At 45.3% G+C, this 23,387-nt stretch overlaps 1 long non-coding RNA gene across 1 annotated transcript in view; it reads right to left on the reverse strand.

Annotated features, from left to right (window-relative positions):
- Positions 1–7,678: 7,678 nt before the first annotated feature.
- LOC135050488 (uncharacterized) overlaps positions 7,679–23,387 on the reverse strand; it is a 323,425-nt gene continuing 307,716 nt past the window's right edge. The window contains exons 3-4 of the long non-coding RNA XR_010241622.1: positions 9,358–9,405; positions 7,679–8,061 (exon numbers count right to left, since the gene is read on the reverse strand). This is a non-coding gene — a long non-coding RNA (uncharacterized LOC135050488). The remainder of the gene's footprint in view (positions 8,062–9,357; positions 9,406–23,387) is intronic.

The raw sequence follows: 23,387 nt of genomic DNA on the forward strand, positions 1-23,387 counted from the left end.
CTTAAGGTCGACACCATTTAGGTCGACACCACTTAGGCTGACACCAATTGGTCGACACACCTTAGGTCGACATCTGAGATGGGTCGACATGGACAAAAGGCCGACATGCACTAGGTCGACAAGGGAAAAGGTTGACATGAGTTTTTTATGTTTTTTTGGTGTTGTTTTCTTTGTAATGTGACCGGGAACCCCAATTAGTTACCGTTCCCATCTGTAGTCCACGTGGATTGTAAAGTATGAAAATTTAAAAAATTTAAAAAACACATGCTGACCTTTTTCCGCGTTGACATGTTCATGTCGACATTTTGTCCATGTTGAACTATTTCAAGTGTCGACCTAAGGTGTGTTGACCAATTGGTGTCAACCTAAGTGGAGTCGACCTTATTTGTTTCAACCTTTTGTCCGGATACCGCAGGGTCCGACATCACAGCTGAGAGGACAAACTGAACTGCTCGCCCAGCCGCATGACGGGACTGACATATCGAGTGGCCGGTCGGTAAGTGTGTATGCTTACCTGAATGGGTAGCTCGGTGGGTGTGACGGTGGGTCAGAAGATATATCAGGCAGGTGTGTACCCAGCCCAGGGATTACTCTGCTAGCTGATGTTCACGCAAGTGATCCAATGCTGCGTCTTTGGACAGACGCAGTTTTCACCTGGGCAGCTCTGTAACACGAGCCCTTCACTGGCCACAGGGCTCAGGTGTCTGTGCTAAGCGGCGATTTGGCTCTCGCCAGCTTCCAGACTTTTGCTTGATTGCAGCACCTATTCTGATCTTCCAGCCGGCGTCTTCTGTCTGCTCCTGGATGCACCCCTTATCTTTTCCTTCTTTTCTTCAGGAGTACTTCTCCACTCCTTCTCCGCTCCTTTTTTCCACTCGCAGCAGTGAAGACAAACCACGGCTACGAGTGGACGCTCCTGATTTGCCATCCAGTCACGCACCATGATTGTTTCCTGACAGCAGCAAATTCAGTTTACAGCAGGCTGATTGGCTGAGCTTATAACTTTGCAAATTTAAGCCCACCGCAGCCGAACAGCCAGAAGACATACTAGGGATGGCCATCGGTGTGTTTGCCATCAATGGTGAAACTGTGAGTGGCCGTCGATGGTCGCTAACTAAGCTATGGGAGGCCATAAATGGTTTCACTCATCGATGGCCATCCCTGTTATTTCTGTGAATGACCCACGGGCCAATCACTGGCTGGGGGTGGGGCTTCACAGGTGCTGGGGGCGGAGCTATGCTCCGTGTCCCAGTATCTTTTAACAAAAAAACTAAAAACTTGTTTAGGCTAAGCCATCGATTGAGAGAAACCATCTGGTTCTCTCCCATCGATGGCAAATCTATTCGACATCGGCCATAAACCATCGATGATTATGAATCATCGATGGTAGATGGCCATCCCTAAGACATACTCACCAGAGATGTCTGCTGTAGTGGCGGGAATCTGATGAGTGATCTTTGCCTGTAACTCTTCATCCTCCATGGCGAGTTCTGCTTCCACTGCTGGGACTGTAATCCCAGACCCAGCAAAGAAGGTCACTATGGAGGACATTTACTAAACAGTGATAAGAGCGGAGAAGTGAGCCAGTGGAAACGTTGCCCATGGCAACCAATGTGCACTGAAGTAACATCTATAATTTGCATACTATAAGCTTATACAGATCTGCTGATTGGTTGATGGGGCAACTTCTCCACTGGCTCACTTCTCCGCTCCTATCACTGCTTAGTAAATGTCCCCCTCAGTTCCTTGCGGGACACATTCTTATAAAGGCAGAAGCAGTGTGATATGCTGACAGGGTAATTGGGAGGGGTGGTTTTCAGTATGCCGACTGACGGGATCCCGGCGCATAGTATACCGGAGCCGGGATCCCGACAGCCGGCATACCGACACTTATTCTCCCTCGTGGGGGTCCACGACCCCCCTGGAGGGAGAATAAAATAGTGTGTACCGTGCCACCGTGCCCGTAGCGTGGCGAGTGCAGCAAGCCCACAAGGGGCTCATTTGCGCTCACCACACTGTCGGTAAGCCGGCGGTCGGGCTCCCGGCGCCGGTATGCTGGTTGCCGGGAGCCCGACCGCCGGCATATCGTAGTGAACTCGTTGGGAGATCTGCTTTACATGCAGCAGCACCCGCTGCAGGGGACTTGGTCACGCCATCTTGGGATTGTGACTGTGTTCTCCTTGGTACTCCGGGCACCTGACGACCGCCTGGCCCAGGCACTTTGTAGGTGTTTCCAGATCCTGAAGCAGTGGAAGAGCTACATTGTCTGCGAGTGTGGCCCCTACAGGGCCCATCAGTGGCAAACGCAGGATCTCTGGGGGGGGGGGGGGGGGGGGGGGTCGGTCTTTAACACTATACATGGTCTATAGTATAGGCTGTATCAAACATATTTAATATAAATAAGATAATGTAAGTGGTCAGGGAAATGTTAAACATACCATGATAAATAAATAAATACACAAACATAATAGAAGCAGTACTGCACTCTCTAAGAACACATTCTCCCACCTCATGGTAAGGCTCCTGTCTCTTCTTCCTGGTAGCTACTCTCTGGTCCAGTGCACGGATTGAGGCCTCAGTAGCAGAAGTAGCTTCTACCCCTGGGCATGTGCAGCAGCTTAAACTGCATGATGTGGCGGCAGCTCTAGTAATTGTATTATATACCATTGTAATTCTGTGCGGTGCATTTTCTCATAGCTGTGAGTACCATTGATAAACAGTTTCACCTCTGTATTACAGCAATGCTTTCCACTGTGCCATGGTGGGACCCATAAACTACTGTGCACATGTGAAACATGTAAATAAAATACATAGATCAGGGGTGTTCAACAAGCAGCCCTCCAGCTTCTGTGGAACTAAACGTCCCAGCATGCCCTGCCACAGTTTTAGAATGCCCTAATAGCAAAGCTGCTGCAGGGCATGCTGAGACGTGTAGTTCCGCAGCAGCTGGTGGGTTAAACACCCCTGACATAGATTTTTCTGCATGTTTTTAGGAGAGATGGAATTGCAAATATGTAAGCATTAGCCGTTACCACAGAACTGTGTAATAAAGGGCTACACTGAGCAGCAGCCAGTCAGAAGGTGTCACCTTGATAGTAAATTTGTTTGTTAGAAAGAAGTAAATCAGAATTCATCAGGAGACATGCAGCAAATTTCATGAATTCTGGTTTCCTAGTCCACGTCTTGGTAGAATGCATAATGAGCCATAAAGTAGACAAAACACAGAATTGATATTCATAGGACAAGATAATAATATACCGGTATATTTCCCTCTAGTACTGAGCCCAAAACAATGCTCTTCCTATCTGAAATATGGAGGGAAAATGCTGTGATGGATCATACCCTGGATTTATATACCGCAGCCTATGTACATATAGTGTACTCCCTTCCCTGTACTCACATCAGACGTACCATCATTAATAACTGATCAGATGGAGAAAACACAAGGACAAAATGCTTAAATGGCAAAGCAAGTTTGGTTCAGTTATTTGATGGTAGAAGACTGTACTTGACCCAACCAAACAATACAGATCGTTTCTGTTACCTAGGAGACTGTAAAGCATTAACCTTAATTCCCTAAAAGTGTGATTTTTAATACTGCCTGAAAATGTACAGGAGGTTTAACATGATGGGAGGCTAGATGTAAGTGCGAGATCGGTAAGTGATCCCGGCGAATGGGATTCTGGCGGTCACAATACCGACGCCGGGGTGAGGTAAGTACAGTATTCTACCCCTTCAATCATAACCCTCCTTTACCGCAGCATAACCCTATCCTCCCCCTTAGTATCCAAACCTACCCCCCCTCACACACACACTTTCTGCAGCCTAACCCTCCCCCCCTTAATGCCTAAACCTAACCCCCCCACCCTACCTCAGGTGGTGCCTCCCAGCATGCCGCTTGACCCTACCCTATAACCCCGCCCCCAACACACACCTCAGCCTAACCCAAAGCCCCCTAGGTAGCACCTAAACTTACAAATAGCCAAATCCTAACCCTCCTGGCTATACCTTGGGATCCTGACTGTCGGTATTCCGGTGTCAGGATGCTGACCTGGTCAGGATTCCTGCGTCGGTTTTCTGACGGGTGTCAAGATTCCAGCATTGGTATTTGAACATTTTGATCTTTCATGTTTTTTGTTTCTATTTTTTCTTTTTTTAATAAATGTTGGATTTTTATTTTTAACAGCCGCACCATTAAGTTATTGAATCTATATTTTCATTGGTAATATCCATTATATTTTTTTTAGCAGTTTACCCTTAATAGCGCTGTATGTTTATTTCCACTGCCTATGTATACTATAGGCTTCTGTAATGCTTTAGAAATTATGGCAAACTTGCTGATTTTACATTGCATGGCTTGCTAGCTCATGGCTGAATAACAGGGTTCTGTAAACGTTTTCTCCCAGCAAGCAGTTAATACCTGTGCTTATTGTATAGGCTCCCCCTTCAGCGGCATTGCTTGTATGCTGAATACCTAGACGTCTCAGCAATCCTGCTTGTAAGATCATATTCTTCAGTCTCATAATGGAGCTAGAGTGGAGGTTAACGTCGAACTGGCCTGTGGATGCAAATTATGCCGTAATTCACACCTGATCGCTCGCTGGCGTTTTTTGCAGCGCTACGATCAGGTCAGAACTGCGCATGCGTATGCACCACAATGCGCAGGCGCATCGCAAAGGTACAAAGCATATAGTTGCAGCGCTATGGGTTTTACGAAGAATCCATTCGCACAGCCGATCGCAAGGAGAGTGACAGGAAGAGGGCGTTTGTGGGTGTCAACTGACCGTTTTCTGGGAGTGTTGGAGAAACGCAGGCGTGTTCAAGCGTTTGCAGGGCGGGTGTCTGACGTCAATTCCGGCCCCGGACAGGCTGAAGTGATCGCAGCGGCTGAGTAAGTCCTGGGCAACTCAAAGACTGCACACAGTTTTTTTGTACCGTTCGGCTGCACATGCGATCGCACACTTGCACAACCAAAATACACTGCAAAAAACAGCTAGCGAGAGATCAGGTCTGAATTAGGGCCACATTACCAGCCAACCAGCTCCAAATTGTCATTTTTCAAGCCTAGACTGTGACATGGTAGTTAGGAGCTGATTGGCTATGGCAGTGCGTAACTAGACATTTTAGCGCTGAGTGCAAGAAACAGCATCGGCGCCCCCCCCCCCCTATTATACATAACAGGGCCAATGCGCACCGTAGGTGTGCATAAAAAATATAGAGGCGTAGCTTCATTGGGAAGGGGCGTGGCCACAAAATAATACAAATTCATATAACGCTGTACAGTAGTCTCCATTATTCAAATTACGCCGCACAGTAGCGCCACTTACACACATCACACCAGGTAGACCCCCTTTTTACGCATTATGCTGACAGAGACTCCTTTTTACAAATTAGGCCGGCAGAGACCCCTTACAAATTAGGCTGGCAGAGACCCCTTACAAATTAGGCTGGCAGAGACCCCTTACAAATTAGGCTGGCAGAGTCCCCTTACAAATTAGGCTGGCGGAGACTCCCTTTTTATACTTTATGCTGGCAGAGACCCCCTTTTTTTACATTAGGCTGGCAGAGACCCCTTTTTATACTTTATGCTGACAGAGACCCCTTTTTTTCCACATTAGGCTGCTGGCAAAGATCCCCTTTTTACAAAGAGAGAGAGAGAGAGAGATAAGCAGAGAGCCAGACAGAGAGAGAGAAAGAGAGAGAAGAGAGAAGACCGATACATCCGCACTCACTGGGAAAGTGGGCCGGGGGGCAACACTCTCCCTCCAGCGCTGAGGCTGGCCGAGTGCTGTGCTGCTGCCGGGATCACAGACTGCGTGGACGGCAGACGGCAGGACTCCTCAGTGGCAGCGGGTGCTCAGGCAGGCTGCAGATGGGGCCGTGGCTGTTGCTTGTAGGCGGGTAGGCAGGTACCCCCGCACGCCTTAGCTCCCACCACCGCGTCCGCTCCCTGAATGCTGTGCGCGAAGACCTCGCACCCACACCTGCATTCTGGGAAGGTGGGACATTCTGGAGAGGGGTAGACGTAACAGGGTGTATTGGGAGTGTCGAGTGGGAGGCGGAGCAGCTCGGGCAGTCAGGGGGACATCACCGGAGCTGTCCTGCTTGCTTACTCCTCCCTTCGTGTACTGGCTCCCAGCTGATCAGCACAGCGATGCGCTCCCTCCACAAGTGCGCTGTGTGCAAGGCACACTTCGCACATACATAGTTACGGCACTGGGCTGGTGCTTTATCTCCGTCCACTGTATTTCCATCCAAGGCTTAGTAAATAGACCCCATAGTGCCTACATGTCACCCTTAGGGTCAGTTATGTGGTGGTGTACAGTTGTCCACGTGTTTTATTATTGCAGACGCTAGCACTGGTTTTGCCTATCACGTTGACCATAAATAACATGATTTGGTCCTGGATCACCTGCCCGAGGTACCTCTGCAAGAGCCTTGAGGCACCCCAGGGTGCCGAGGCACCCACTATAGGAACCACTGGTCTATGCTTTCTAAAGTACGTCTACTGCTATTCTTTGTAATTGGCTGCACATGTTTCTGGTGCCTCCTCATTCTATAGAAATCATATAAATACATTACATTTGTTTTGTTGTAGAACCATATACTGAGTATTAATAATGGCTACTGGGAATTTAAAACAAACCTATGTGTATGGTGTGTGCCCCAGTATAAATGCAGCAACAGCGTCAGGGAATGCAATTGTACAAGTATAGGAAATCTCTATTTCCCACCTATGACCACCACAGTTTTATGATATCAGGACCTAAGACAGTGGCTTCCAAACTGTACTGAAAAAGTGTAACAAAATTGCAGTACTGCATAATGCCCAGAAGGGGCAGCACTGGCACTGTTAGAGCGCTACTGTGCCATCTCCAGTATGGCTTCTCTGGGGTAAATGGTACATTCCCATATCAAGATGTTCACCAGTATTATTACTTACGCGTGCGAGCACCATCTTGTTACATCTTAGCTCCAGAGACCACAATGCTATTACCCGCATTGGCCGCTGTTCCAACACCTGCACAGCTTCATGCCCCTCCTCTACGAGTGTAACAGTGAGTACGGCTGTACTGCCACTTCGCACAGTAAAACTCACTGCCTTGGTTACGCTACAGTGGACTGGTCAGCTTGCAATCAACTGGTGTGTACATTTAACTTTAACTACCACTTGTACACGCAAATGGCCACAAACACTATCTAAATCTAAAAAAAATGATTGCATAAATGTATGCACGTCAGCACATTGCCATCATAATTAAAGTGATGGCATGCGCAACTGTTCTGAGATCAGGTAGCTTGGTCCGTATGTGCACAAATTGTCTTACAGTGTGAAAACAGCCGGTAGGTGCAGCTTTGTAGAACTCTGACCACCCCACCAGAAATTACTTGGTGCCATGAGGTTCCGAGAGGCCCCCCCATGGTGCGGACAATAGATTTGCCTTGCATCAGTGTTTCTCTTCTGGTTTTTACCCATGATGGTGATGTCTGGTCAGGAACATGGGCTCTCACTTCTCACAATGCGAATTGTTGGTAAGATAATGCTACCATCAGGTGGAGGTGAGAGGAGTGGTGGCATTGTGAGAGCCAGAAGATGAGTTCTCTCCCCCATAAAAAGTTGATTGGCCTTCATACGTAAGAAGCAATGTTCCTGTTAACAGATGGCATTGGTTCAAAGGGAAAAAAGGTGCAAGTGCCAAGGTGCATTTTAAGTGAAACTTCTCCATTAATGGCCCGTCACCAACTGAGACATTTGAGGGTCACAGTATAATATCTTGTATGAATTAGCTGCTCATGCCTGTCTTTCTTAAAGTTCTATAGCTGCCAATCTCCAACATTCAGTTTAGACATTGCTAGTTTAGTCTGTATGCTCTGGGCTGCTGGCAATTTTATTTTATTTTCCCTTTGAAATACGGTGTTGAATTACTTAAAAAACATTTTGCTGATTTCAGTGATCTACACATATTTCTATATTTTATGCACTAAGTGGGGGGAAACAGGGAAAGGCATTATCTTGTATCATTCTCTGAGATGGAAGCCTCATCTCACTTTAATTTTATCCTGGATAAAAATAAAGATAAAATAGCAATTAAAAATACAGTACAACTGATCAGGTTTTTTTTTTATCATTGAAGGTTAAGAAAATGTATTTAAAACATTTCATTAAAAAAAGTAAAAATTTTTATAAACATTGGTTCACACAACGGCGATATCACGACTATCACATCTTTTCATTTTGCCACCGGGTGCTCCTCTCTGCAGCCGCCGGGTGTAGACTGGGAAAGTAAGGACATCTTGTTTTAAATATCACTAGTGGGGTGTGGAGTGCCACCATGCTGCCGGAACGGCTGCATAGCAGACACTAGTGTAGGAAACCAAGCAGCAGAGGGACCAGGAGGTCTCTCTGAGAGCAGCAGCTGCTGGAACACTGTCTTCCAACAGCCACGGGTGTGCTTTTCTGACTGGTCGCATCAGATACAACCAATCAGGGAAAGCCCAGCTGGGTGTGGTTGCATCTGATGTGGCCACGCAAGGCATGAGGTTAATTACATTAAGACTGTAGCATTAACAGTGTGTTAAAATGTGGCGAGTCATGTTTGTTTTTTTACTTCATGACCTTTTATTATTTTTATTAAATAGTTTCACTTCTGTCTATTTGCAGAACTGGACCTTGAGCACCAAAAATAAACATGGATAAATGATTAATATCAAACATCATGTGTCATATCACTATCTACTGTAAAATGAGACCATAGTGCATATCAGAACAGCACACATATTGCGAAGCAGCAAAATACGTCCGTGTGATGCAGTCCAGCAAAAGAAAAAGGCAGCATTCATGTTTATATAAAAAAATATGTGTCTATCTCAATCCCCTGCTCTACTTTTTTCCTAATTCCTATCTTCACCCCACTTTTGCGACATTTTAGCATCTTACAGTCTGAATTACCATGGTGTCTGTTTCTGAACTCTTTCAAAAGTAAATATCCCATACATCTAAGTGCCGAATCCCAACCCAGCTGGTACCACTGATCCGCTGACCGGATCTGCCCATCGGCGGTCCAACTTCAACTTAAGTGAAACTTAATACTATACTTATAATTGCTTGTGCTTGTCTTTATTACATTTCCACAGCTGACAATACACCTTATTCAGTTTAAATATTGCTAGTTTAGTCTGCATGCTCTGAGCTGGACAATTTATTTTATTTTCCCTTTGAAATACAGTGTTGAATTACTTACATACATTTTGCTGATTTCAGTGGATCAAATAAAAAACAGGAATTCACTTGCCAATTGGCTACACATAATTCTATAATTTATGCATCGAGTGGGGGGAAACAAGGAGAGGCTTTACCTTGTGTCATTCTCTGAGATGGAAGCCTTATCTCACTTTAATTTTATCCTGGATAAGAAGAAAGATAAAACAGCAATAAAACATACAACTAATCAGGTAGCTGGAATGTGTTAATGTTTTAAAAGGTTGTCTAATATAGTTAGGGAACCAGTAAGGGACCCTCATCAAACTGATGATAGTGGGCACACACTTTTTGAGCAAACCCAACAAATAAGTATTTATTATTATTATTATTATTATTAATAAAATAACTAGTATTAAACTTTATTTAAGGAGTACTACGAAGGGACCACAATGCCTTGGCTGTGTTTTTAGCTATTCATTGAACAATACAACCTGGTTAAGTTCCACTGGACTTGCATACCTTCCAACTGTACCTTTTTGGCAGATACAGTACCTTTTTTTTATGGTCTGTACCGATTTTTAACTCTCCAAACTTGCATTGAAAGTATAGGAAAAGTGGTGTGGTGTTTACATAACTCTGCTAAACCACTAAGTTGCACACATTTCCAACAGGTTATGAGTCCAGGGTGCACAACTATGCAAAGGCACCAAGAGTACACAGATTATACTCAACACACGCACCAGTGTATGCAGAAAGTACTGAAGATTAATACAAGTATATGCAAAAAGAGTATATACAAAAAGCGTTTAAGGACACAGTGTGTTCAGGAAGTATATAAACACATTGTAAAGTTTTATTACAAACGGAGGCGCTATCTTGGCCACATGTAAAGTTACTCAGGCCTGCAGCAGCACAAAGTAAAGCAAGTACAGTGTATTTCAAACAGTGAGTTGCACAATAATGTCTGTTAGAAGCACACATACAGGAAGTACACCTGTAGGCAATTGGCTCACGGAGATTAGATGCAAAGAGAAAAGAAATGGGGCGGTAGTTTGAGAGAGATTCAGGGTCCACAGTGGATCTTTTTGTTTTTCAAGAATGGGAGAACTAGAGCATTACTCCTCATATAGCTTTATTTTCCTTATTAAATACAACCAGTCATTTTATTTTAATTTCCTGAAAGAAATGAAAGCTAATGAAACTGTCTATTAACCACTTAACTGGCTAATATTTTTTTCCAAAAAATGCTCAAACTTTGTTCCGATTTTTATGACTGAATTAGGTTAAACAAATGTATTTAAAACAAAGAATACATGATTTCATTAAAAAAAAGATAACTTTTTTATTAACATTGGTATATCGGTCCACTGATGATCAGAACATCATGACTATCTGCTCCTCTCTGCAGCTGGTTGGGGATCACAGGGAAGGTAAGGGCTGCTTGTTTTACATATCCCCAGTGGGGGCGGGGGTTGCCGCCTAGGTGTGGCCATCGGTGGGTTATCCAAAGATGGTCACCATCGATGGTACCACTGATGGATAACCTCTATGGTGTAAAACCATCTGTAAGAGAACCATTGATGGTTTTATCCATCAATGGTCACCCCTGAATTACAGTACAATGAAATGCGGGCTAATCAGAGTCTGGGGGCGTGGCTTTGGGGATGTCAGGGGGAGGGGCTAAGCTCAGTGCCCTAACACTTTGAGAAGTAAAAAAAATTTTTGGTAGCACTGAACCATCGATGGCGGGAAACCATCTGTTTCTTCCCCATCAATGGTAAAAGTATTTGACATCGGTCATAGACCATCGATGAATTTAATTCATAGATTATCGATGGCCATCTCTAGTGCCGCCATGGTGCCGTATCAGCAGTGATCAGCTGCACGGTAGATACTAGCGGAGGGAACTGAGCACCAGATGGACAGGGAAGTCCCCGAGAGCGGCAGCTGCTGGAACACTGTCTTCCAGCATCTTCAGGTGTGCTTTTCACATCAGATGCAACCGAGCCAGGGGATGCCCAGCCGAGTGTGGTCACATCCAGACAACAGGTTAATTGCTTTAAGAGTGCAACATCAACAGTGTTAAAATGTAGAGAGTCATGTTTGGTTTTTTTAACTCATGACCTTTTATTATATTAAACTAATTTCATCTCTGTCTGTTTGCAGAACTGGACCTTGAGCACCAAACATAAACATTGATAAATGATTAATATCAGACATCACTGCGTCATATCACTATCTGCTGTAAAATGAGAACAGAGAGCATGTGAGGACAGCACACATATTGCAGAGCAGCAGAATACATCAGTGTGGTGCAACATTCATGTTTATATTATATACAGAAATATCTCTCTATCTCAATCCAGTGCCCTCCTTTCTTTCTTCTTAATTCCTATCCTCACCCCACTTTTGTTATCCTTCCCATTTTAATAAAAGAAAACCCTGGTTGGTGGCCCTCTAGCAGCTTACAGTCTGAATTACCGCGGTGTCTGTTTCTGAACTCTTTCACAAGTTAAGGTCCCATACATCTAAGCGCTGTATCCCGACCCGGCCAGTACCACTGATCCGCCGACTGGATTTGCCAATTGACAGCCAGTGATTGTCTGTGATCCATCAGGGAATTGGGAAAATGAAACATGATTAAGATGCCTGTCCGAAAACATCACGATGGGGAAATTGCCGCAAATTGTCTGTAATGTATCGGGGGCCTTTATTTTGAATTGCTTGCATTACCCCGTCAGCTTTGCAATAAATTAAATAAATATATCTATATTTTCTTCAAAACAGCAAATGCACTTATACAAAGTATGTGTCTATACACTCTATGGGGTGTATTCAATAGGAGTCGGAAGCTGTCGTCTTGTCAGAAAGACGGTAGCTTCCAACCGATTGAAGTCGGAAGGGGTGCCAACCTATTCATTATCGGCAGCTTTTTTCAGACAAGTCGGGAAATCTGACTTGTCGGAAGACTGATGGAATACAAGCGGGTCGGCGGCTTCAGCCGTCGAGTCGTGTGTACTGTCGGAAGCGTGTCAAACCCCGAAAAGGTTTTAGCCCCGTTTCCGACAATGTCAATCCGACTTTTAAACAAGTCGGATTGACACTGTCGGAAACGGGGCTAAAACCCCCGTGTTTGGCCCGCTATTGAATAGTGTGCTATCGGGTCCTTTCCGTCAGAAAGGAACCTACAGCTATTGTATACGGCCACATGTATCTAATGGATATACTTTGCATAATTGTTCCGATTGCAATTCTTCTACATAGTGTAAACTATTTCTACTCAAAAAAATAATATTGTCTTGCTATATTTCTAATGACTCATTTTTGTCAGAGATCTGTCATGAACAGTTTGATATCTACAATGTGATATATCTGCTCCACCATACCTTCCGCTACACCCACACCATCATCCTCTAGTCTCAGCCTCGTCTCTGCCAGTTAGGTTGTAAACTCTCATGAACGGGGTCCTCCTCTCTTCTTTCACCTATATGCTTTTAACGATACTTGTTTTATAATTTGCATATTAGGGGTTAGGTGTACTAAGATTTGGAGAGTGAAAAAGTGCAGAGAGATAAAGTACCAGCCAATCAGCTCCTAACTGTCTTGTTAGAAGCTGTGATGTTAGAGGCTGTGTTTGAAAAATGACAGTAGCTGAGTGGCTGGTACTTTATTTTTCTCCACTTTATCAGTCTCCAAGTCTTAGTCCACCTCCCCCTATGCTTCCTAAGTGGTCCAGTATTGTCCCTGACTTCCTGATGGATTTTTATAGAGCTTGATAAAGAAATAAAAAGAAAAATGATAATAATGTTCATAGTTTCCAAACTTTAAACTGAACATTTAAGTTAGCAAAGAATCCACTAGGGGGTGCCAGATTATTCTTGGGACCATTTGAGATCTTTTCTAGCATTGAAAAACCAAGCATTGTTTTCCTCAAAATGCTCAATGACAGAACGGTACCCTGCTGACATGCAGGGATGCTCCTCTTCGGCAAACTTATGTGGCTAAATCAATTAAGGCAAATAGGAAATGTGGAGAAATATTAGACAACTAATTGCATTATTAAGTGATGATTGTTCCAGACTCACCCAAAATGTGGCAAAATAATTTGCACCCAATGGAGACAGAGGAGAATCACAACGGAACCTAAGTGAACCAATCAGTAGAGATCAAAAGATATCACATGTTTATAGAATTAATAGTGACCAATGATCTAATGACAGCTGAGGAAAAATGACACATCTCCCTACGTATGCTATTCTACATTCTCATCCTCATCTTCCAAACCCTCACCAACTCTCCCCTTTAATACATCTCTTGACAAACAATTTCTCTCTCCTGTTTCCAAGACTTCTCCCATGCGCCTTCTATCCTATGCAGCTCATTCTCCACCTGACTAGATAGAATCTCACCTCAAAACCTTTAACCTTTCAAGTGCTATAGCAAAGCCTGTGATACACTGGATCTAATATAAGCCAATGGACATTGCAATGTGGGAGGCTGCCACATGGAGGAGCTGCAGAGCGCCAGAAAGGGACAAGCTGGGCAATAAAGGGATGTTGTTTGCACATGCCTAGTGCAGTGGTTGAGAAGCCGAAGAGCGGAACTGAAGAGCAGGGTGAGGTGCTACGGATCAGGAAGCTGAGTCTGGGCAAGTGACGACACCGAGATGGCATATGAGTAATAAAATAAAGAGTGCTAATGTGTGCAAAAAAAAAAGAAAGAGACCGTAAATTCAACAAGGAATGACACAAATAAAACATTTAATGTTTATAGGCTTTTTGGTTTGATTGCGGGCATGATGCGTCTTTTAGACGTTTGCAGTTACAAGATAGTCTTGCATCAAACTTACCCTACCCTTACACTACTAAACCAGGCTGCAGTCCTTGGTGTCAGGAAATTCCGGGTCCAGCTGCCATGCTTTGCAGCTGCTGCAGAAACTGTTGTTGGTGTCAGACACCGAGTGCCACGAGCAGGGCCGGTGACGGGAGGGGGGGGTCAAAGGGGACACCTTTACCAGGCCCCAAGGATCAGAGGGGCTCCAAATATATGTCGATAGTGCCAGGCAGGGATGTCATTCGTCTTGTCCGAATAGGACATTGAGATGTAGGTGGTGCGGGCACAGCCTGTGGTGTGTGTGGGGGAGGAAAGAGGGATATATATATATATATATATTTATTAACAGTTTCTTATAAAGCGCATCAAATTCAGTTGCGCTTTAACACACACACACACACACAGTTATATACAGTATATATGCAGGGCCCGGGGCTTCTGGCGCCCCGGGCGGCATTAGGGGGCGTGGCTTCGTACAGGGGGCGTGGTTATTTACGCCCCCTGTACAGACTGAAATGATGTTCGGTGCGCGATTACGCACCGCACAGTAAAGGACCTCTCCACGAAGAGAAACTAGACGCTACCCAGCGGCCAGCGGCAGCAGGGGGGCACACAGCAGCAGCGGATCTTGCCCTGGTGCGGCGCCCTCCGGATGGCACCCTGCGCCCTCCGGATGGCACCCTGCGCCCTCCGGAAGGCGGCGCCCCGGGCAAAAGTCCTGCTTGCCCGTGGCAAGATCCGCTACTGTATATATGTATATATAAAATCTGGGGGGGGGGGCAGAGATATCACTATACGGGGCCCCAAAATTTCTGTTGCCCGCCCTGGCCGTGAGGGTGCATGTTTCCACTAATTTGGCTCAGATACAGTGAAATATACAAAATGACACACACACAAAAAAACTTGCGTCGACCATTTTCATGTTGACCTTTTGACCCTGTTGATCTTTTGCATGTCGACCATTTGGAGGGTTAACTATTGATTGTCTACTACATTATGGGTGCAGGGTCCCCTTACTACGCACCCTGCACTTACCTCTCCACCCATTCCATCGTAATCACCGGTATAATCTCTACAAAACTGGCAGGGCATGACTTTTCTGATCATGCATGGTAGAGAAGTCACCAGGCATCCGCTCCTTTCCACCAGAGCTCTGCGCGGTTCCAGAGTCTTCAGAGCGCATGCACTGGTAAGAGGGTTGGGGCTTGCACAGAGACGGCACACAGGCACCTCCTGTCTTATACTGCCCTTAGTAGCTTTGCTGACCTCTTTTAACTACAAACTTCAAAATCTCAAACTTAAATTAACCAACTCAGGATGGCGAATAGTTTCATGCTCAAACTCCGAAAAAAAAAGCTGATGAATGTCACAGTTTCTACATTCCCAGAGGAATGTAGAAATTGTGACATTTTAAGTAGAGATGAGCGGGTTCGGTGTTACTCGGATTTACTCGGGTATTTCAGGTTTTGCTTATTGGCAATCCAAAACACGTGACATCCGTGGATCCAATAAGATGCCGTTTCGAGCCCGAGTAAATACGAGTAAAACCGAACCCGCACATCTCTAATTTTAAGGATAATGAAAATGCCCCTTAATGTGTAGAACATACAGTAGGATAACAAAAAGACCTACTGTATAATAATAATATTATGCAAAGCAGTTTCTTACAATAAAAGCAATAAAATATTGACTTACTCCATTTTGTATAAAGTAGAGATGAGCGGGTTCGGTTTCTTTGAATCCGAACCCGCACGAACTTCACTTTTTTTTCCACGGGTCCGAGCGACTCGGATCTTCCCGCCTTGCTCGGTTAACCCGAGCGCGCCCGAACGTCATCATGACGCTGTCGGATTCTCGCGAGGCTCGGATTCTATCGCGAGACTCGGATTCTATATAAGGAGCCGCGCGTCGCCGCCATTTTCACTCGTGCATTGAGATTGATAGGGAGAGGACGTGTCTGGCGTCCTCTCCATTAGAATAGAGATAGATAGATTAGATAGAGAGAGATTGTGCAGAGTCGCAGACAGAGTTAGTTTACCACAGTCAGTGACCAGTGCAGTTGCTAGTTAACTTTTATTTAATATAATATATCCGTTCACTTCTCTCTGCTATATCCGTTCTCTGCCTGAAAAAAAAAACGATACACAGCACAGTCAGTCACACAGTGTGACTCAGTCTGTGTGCACTCAGCTCAGCCCAGTGTGCTGCACAGTCATCAATGTATAAATTAAAAGCTTATAATTAATTGTGGGGGAGACTGGGGAGCACTGCAGGTTGTTAGCAGGAGCCAGGAGTACAATTATATTAATTAACAGTGCACACTTTTGCTGCAGGAGTGGTGACCAGTGCCTGACCACCAGTATAGTATTGTTGTATACTACTAATATCTCTTTAAATATCAACCAGTCTATATTAGCAGCAGACACAGTACAGTGCGGTAGTTCACGGCTGTGGCTACCTCTGTGTCGGCACACGGCAGGCAGTCCGTCCGACCAGAATTGTATTATTTATTATTATATACCTACCACCTAACCGTGGTTTTTTTTTCATTCTTTATACCGTCATAGTGTCATCCTAATTGTTACGAGTATACTACTATCTCTTTATCAACCAGTGTACAGTGCGGTAGTTCACGGCTGTGGCTACCTCTGTGTCGGCACACGGCAGGCAGTCCGTCCGACCAGAATTGTATTATTTATTATTATATACCTACCACCTAACCGTGGTTTTTTTTTCATTCTTTATACCGTCATAGTGTCATCCTAATTGTTACGAGTATACTACTATCTCTTTATCAACCAGTGTACAGTGCGGTAGTTCACGGCTGTGGCTACCTCTGTGTCGGCACACGGCAGGCAGTCCGTCCGACCAGAATTGTATTATTTATTATTATATACCTACCACCTAACCGTGGTTTTTTTTTCATTCTTTATACCGTCATAGTGTCATCCTAATTGTTACGAGTATACTACTATCTCTTTATCAACCAGTGTACAGTGCGGTAGTTCACGGCTGTGGCTACCTCTGTGTCGGCACACGGCAGGCAGTCCGTCCGACCAGAATTGTATTATTTATTATTATATACCTACCACCTAACCGTGGTTTTTTTTTCATTCTTTATACCGTCATAGTGTCATCCTAATTGTTACGAGTATACTACTATCTCTTTATCAACCAGTGTACAGTGCGGTAGTTCACGGCTGTGGCTACCTCTGTGTCGGCACACGGCAGGCAGTCCGTCCGACCAGAATTGTATTATTTATTATTATATACCTACCACCTAACCGTGGTTTTTTTTTCATTCTTTATACCGTCATAGTGTCATCCTAATTGTTACGAGTATACTACTATCTCTTTATCAACCAGTGTACAGTGCGGTAGTTCACGGCTGTGGCTACCTCTGTGTCGGCACACGGCAGGCAGTCCGTCCGACCAGAATTGCATTATTTATTATTATATACCTACCACCTAACCGTGGTTTTTTTTTCATTCTTTATACCGTCATAGTGTCATCCTAATTGTTACGAGTATACTACTATCTCTTTATCAACCAGTGTACAGTGCGGTAGTTCACGGCTGTGGCTACCTCTGTGTCGGCAGTCGGCAGGCAGTCCGTCCATCCATAATTGTATTATTATTATAATATATACCACCTAACCGTGGTTTTTTTTTCATTCTTTATACCGTCATAGTGTCATACTAGTTGTTACGAGTATACTACTATCTCTTTATCAACCAGTGTACAGTGCGGTAGTTCACGGCTGTGGCTACCTCTGTGTCGGCAGTCGGCAGGCAGTCCGTCCATCCATAATTGTATTATTATTATAATATATACCACCTAACCGTGGTTTTTTTATACCACCTAACCGTGGCAGTCCGTCCATAATTGTATACTAGTATCCAATCCATCCATCTCCATTGTTTACCTGAGGTGCCTTTTAGTTCTGCCTATAAAATATGGAGAACAAAAAAGTTGAGGTTCCAAAATTAGGGAAAGATCAAGATCCACTTCCACCTCGTGCTGAAGCTGCTGCCACTAGTCATGGCCGAGACGATGAAATGCCAGCAACGTCGTCTGCCAAGGCCGATGCCCAATGTCATAGTACAGAGCATGTCAAATCCAAAACACCAAATATCAGAAAAAAAAGGACTCCAAAACCTAAAATAAAATTGTCGGAGGAGAAGCGTAAACTTGCCAATATGCCATTTACCACACGGAGTGGCAAGGAACGGCTGAGGCCCTGGCCTATGTTCATGGCTAGTGGTTCAGCTTCACATGAGGATGGAAGCACTCAGCCTCTCGCTAGAAAACTGAAAAGACTCAAGCTGGCAAAAGCACCGCAAAGAACTGTGCGTTCTTTGAAATCCCAAATCCACAAGGAGAGTCCAATTGTGTCGTTTGCGATGCCTGACCTTCCCAACACTGGACGTGAAGAGCATGCGCCTTCCACTATTTGCATGCCCCCTGCAAGTGCTGGAAGGAGCACCCGCAGTCCAGTTCCTGATAGTCAGATTGAAGATGTCAGTGTTGAAGTACACCAGGATGAGGAGGATATGGGTGTTGCTGGCGCTGGGGAGGAAATTGACCAGGAGGATTCTGATGGTGAGGTGGTTTGTTTAAGTCAGGCACCCGGGGAGACACCTGTTGTCCGTGGGAGGAATATGGCCGTTGACATGCCAGGTGAAAATACCAAAAAAATCAGCTCTTCGGTGTGGAGGTATTTCACCAGAAATGCGGACAACAGGTGTCAAGCCGTGTGTTCCCTTTGTCAAGCTGTAATAAGTAGGGGTAAGGACGTTAACCACCTCGGAACATCCTCCCTTATACGTCACCTGCAGCGCATTCATAATAAGTCAGTGACAAGTTCAAAAACTTTGGGTGACAGCGGAAGCAGTCCACTGACCAGTAAATCCCTTCCTCTTGTAACCAAGCTCACGCAAACCACCCCACCAACTCCCTCAGTGTCAATTTCCTCCTTCCCCAGGAATGCCAATAGTCCTGCAGGCCATGTCACTGGCAAGTCTGACGAGTCCTCTCCTGCCTGGGATTCCTCCGATGCATCCTTGCGTGTAACGCCTACTGCTGCTGGCGCTGCTGTTGTTGCCGCTGGGAGTCGATGGTCATCCCAGAGGGGAAGTCGTAAGCCCACTTGTACTACTTCCAGTAAGCAATTGACTGTTCAACAGTCCTTTGCGAGGAAGATGAAATATCACAGCAGTCATCCTACTGCAAAGCGGATAACTGAGTCCTTGACAACTATGTTGGTGTTAGACGTGCGTCCGGTATCCGCCGTTAGTTCACAGGGAACTAGACAATTTATTGAGGCAGTGTGCCCCCGTTACCAAATACCATCTAGGTTCCACTTCTCTAGGCAGGCGATACCGAGAATGTACACGGACGTCAGAAAAAGACTCACCAGTCTCCTAAAAAATGCAGTTGTACCCAATGTCCACTTAACCACGGACATGTGGACAAGTGGAGCAGGGCAGGGTCAGGACTATATGACTGTGACAGCCCACTGGGTAGATGTATGGACTCCCGCCGCAAGAACAGCAGCGGCGGCACCAGTAGCAGCATCTCGCAAACGCCAACTCTTTCCTAGGCAGGCTACGCTTTGTATCACCGCTTTCCAGAATACGCACACAGCTGAAAACCTCTTACGGCAACTGAGGAAGATCATCGCGGAATGGCTTACCCCAATTGGACTCTCCTGTGGATTTGTGGCATCGGACAACGCCAGCAATATTGTGTGTGCATTAAATATGGGCAAATTCCAGCACGTCCCATGTTTTGCACATACCTTGAATTTGGTGGTGCAGAATTTTTTAAAAAACGACAGGGGCGTGCAAGAGATGCTGTCGGTGGCCAGAAAAATTGCGGGACACTTTCGGCGTACAGGCACCACGTACAGAAGACTGGAGCACCACCAAAAACTACTGAACCTGCCCTGCCATCATCTGAAGCAAGAAGTGGTAACGAGGTGGAATTCAACCCTCTATATGCTTCAGAGGTTGGAGGAGCAGCAAAAGGCCATTCAAGCCTATACAATTGAGCACGATATAGGAGATGGAATGCACCTGTCTCAAGTGCAGTGGAGAATGATTTCAACGTTGTGCAAGGTTCTGATGCCCTTTGAACTTGCCACACGTGAAGTCAGTTCAGACACTGCCAGCCTGAGTCAGGTCATTCCCCTCATCAGGCTTTTGCAGAAGAAGCTGGAGGCATTGAAGAAGGAGCTAACACGGAGTGATTCCGCTAGGCATGTGGGACTTGTGGATGCAGCCCTTAATTCGCTTAACAAGGATTCACGGGTGGTCAATCTGTTGAAATCAGAGCACTACATTTTGGCCACCGTGCTCGATCCTAGATTTAAAGCCTACCTTGGATCTCTCTTTCCGGCAGACACAGGTCTGCTGGGGTTGAAAGACCTGCTGGTGACAAAATTGTCAAGTCAAGCGGAACGCGACCTGTCAACATCTCCTCCTTCACATTCTCCCGCAACTGGGGGTGCGAGGAAAAGGCTCAGAATTCCGAGCCCACCCGCTGGCGGTGATGCAGGGCAGTCTGGAGCGACTGCTGATGCTGACATCTGGTCCGGACTGAAGGACCTGACAACGATTACGGACATGTCGTCTACTGTCACTGCATATGATTCTCTCAACATTGATAGAATGGTGGAGGATTATATGAGTGACCGCATCCAAGTAGGCACGTCACACAGTCCGTACTTATACTGGCAGGAAAAAGAGGCAATTTGGAGGCCCTTGCACAAACTGGCTTTATTCTACCTAAGTTGCCCTCCCACAAGTGTGTACTCCGAAAGAGTGTTTAGTGCCGCCGCTCACCTTGTCAGCAATCGGCGTACGAGGTTACATCCAGAAAATGTGGAGAAGATGATGTTCATTAAAATGAATTATAATCAATTCCTCCGCGGAGACATTGACCAGCAGCAATTGCCTCCACAAAGTACACAGGGAGCTGAGATGGTGGATTCCAGTGGGGACGAATTGATAATCTGTGAGGAGGGGGATGTACACGGTGATATATCGGAGGGTGAAGATGAGGTGGACATCTTGCCTCTGTAGAGCCAGTTTGTGCAAGGAGAGATTAATTGCTTCTTTTTTGGGGGGGGTCCAAACCAACCCGTCATATCAGTCACAGTCGTGTGGCAGACCCTGTCACTGAAATGATGGGTTGGTTAAAGTGTGCATGTCCTGTTTTGTTTATACAACATAAGGGTGGGTGGGAGGGCCCAAGGATAATTCCATCTTGCACCTCTTTTTTCTTTTCTTTTTCTTTGCATCATGTGCTGATTGGGGAGGGTTTTTTGGAAGGGACATCCTGCGTGACACTGCAGTGCCACTCCTAGATGGGCCCGGTGTTTGTGTCGGCCACTAGGGTCGCTAATCTTACTCACACAGCTACCTCATTGCGCCTCTTTTTTTCTTTGCGTCATGTGCTGTTTGGGGAGGGTTTTTTGGAAGGGACATCCTGCGTGACACTGCAGTGCCACTCCTAGATGTGCCCGGTGTTTGTGTCGGCCACTAGGGTCGCTAATCTTACTCACACAGTCAGCTACCTCATTGCGCCTCTTTTTTTCTTTGCGTCATGTGCTGTTTGGGGAGGGTTTTTTGGAAGGGCCATCCTGCGTGACACTGCAGTGCCACTCCTAGATGGGCCCGGTGTTTGTGTCGGCCACTAGGGTCGCTTATCTTACTCACACAGCGACCTCGGTGCAAATTTTAGGACTAAAAATAATATTGTGAGGTGTGATGTGTTCAGAATAGGCTGAAAATGAGTGTAAATTATGTTTTTTGAGGTTAATAATACTTTGGGATCAAAATTACCCCCAAATTCTATGATTTAAGCTGTTTTTTAGGGTTTTTTTAAAAAAACACCCGAATCCAAAACACACCCGAATCCGACAAAAAAAATTCGGTGAGGTTTTGCCAAAACGCGGTCGAACCCAAAACACGGCCGCGGAACCGAACCCAAAACCAAAACACAAAACCCGAAAAATTTCCGGCGCTCATCTCTAGTATAAAGGACACCTGGACAAGCAATGTTCCTAAGCAAGGGGTTATTCAGTTGTCAGCAAATTACATACTGTAATTATAATCAGCAATTTAGTCGTTAAGCAATTATCTGTAATAGAGATGTGCAGTGGGCACTTTTGTGTTTTGGTTCTGGTTCCATGCTCGTGTTTTGGATCTGATTTGGTTTTGCCAAAACCACCCTGTCGTGTTTTGTTTTTTGTTTTGGATCTGGATGATTTTGGGGGGAAAAACATAAAAACAGCTAAAATCACAGAATTTGGGGGTAATTTTGATCCTACGGTATTATTAACCTCAATAACATTCATTTCCACTCATTTTCAGTCTATTCTGAACACCTCACAATATTGTTTTTAGGCCTAAAGGTTGCACCGAGGTGGCTGGATGACTAAGCTAAGCGACACAAGTGTGCGGCACAAACACCTGGCCCATCTAGGAGTGGCACTGCAGTGGCAGACAGGATGGCAGATTTAAAAAATAGGCCCCAAACAGCACATCATGCACAGAAGAAAAAGAGGTGCAATGAGGTAGCTGGATGGCTAAGCTAAGCGGCATAAACACCTGGCCCATCTCGGAATGGCACTGCAATGGCAGACAGGATGGCACTTAAAAAAACTAGGCCCCAAATAGCACATCATACAAAGAAGAAAAAGAGGTCAATGAGGTAGCTGTATGACTAAGCTAAGTGACACATGTGTGCGGTACAAACATCTGGCCTATCTAGGAGTGGCACTGCAGTGTCAGACAGGATGGCACTTAAAAAACACTAGGCCCCAAACAGCACATCATGCAAAGAAGAAAAAGAGGTGCAATGAGGTAGCTGTATGATTAAGCTAAGCGACACAAGTGTGCGGCACAAACAACATGGGACGTGCTGGAATTTGCCCAGATGTAATACACGCACAATATTGGTGGCACAGGAGAGCGTACCCCTAAACCACACACACACACGGCAAAGCCTGTAAATTGAATTTGAATAATAATAACCCTTTTATTTGGAGGTATTATAATAATATGCAGCACAGGCGAGCGTACCCCTTCACCACACAGGGCAAACACTGTAAAAATGATTTGGATAATATTATAGGTAATGACCCTTTTATTTGGAGTAAATAATAAACAGCACAGGACACCACCACTGGACTTATGGCAGCACAAGACAGCACCACTGGACTGGACTTATACGGCAGTACCCCTGGACTTATACGGCAGTAACCCTGGAGTTGTACAGCAGTGTCAGACAGGATGGCACTTTAAAAAAAATAGTCCCCAAACAGCACATGATGCAAAGAAGAAA

Source organism: Pseudophryne corroboree, chromosome 2, assembly GCF_028390025.1.
Source record: "Pseudophryne corroboree isolate aPseCor3 chromosome 2, aPseCor3.hap2, whole genome shotgun sequence".
Classification (NCBI taxonomy): domain Eukaryota; kingdom Metazoa; phylum Chordata; class Amphibia; order Anura; family Myobatrachidae; genus Pseudophryne; species Pseudophryne corroboree.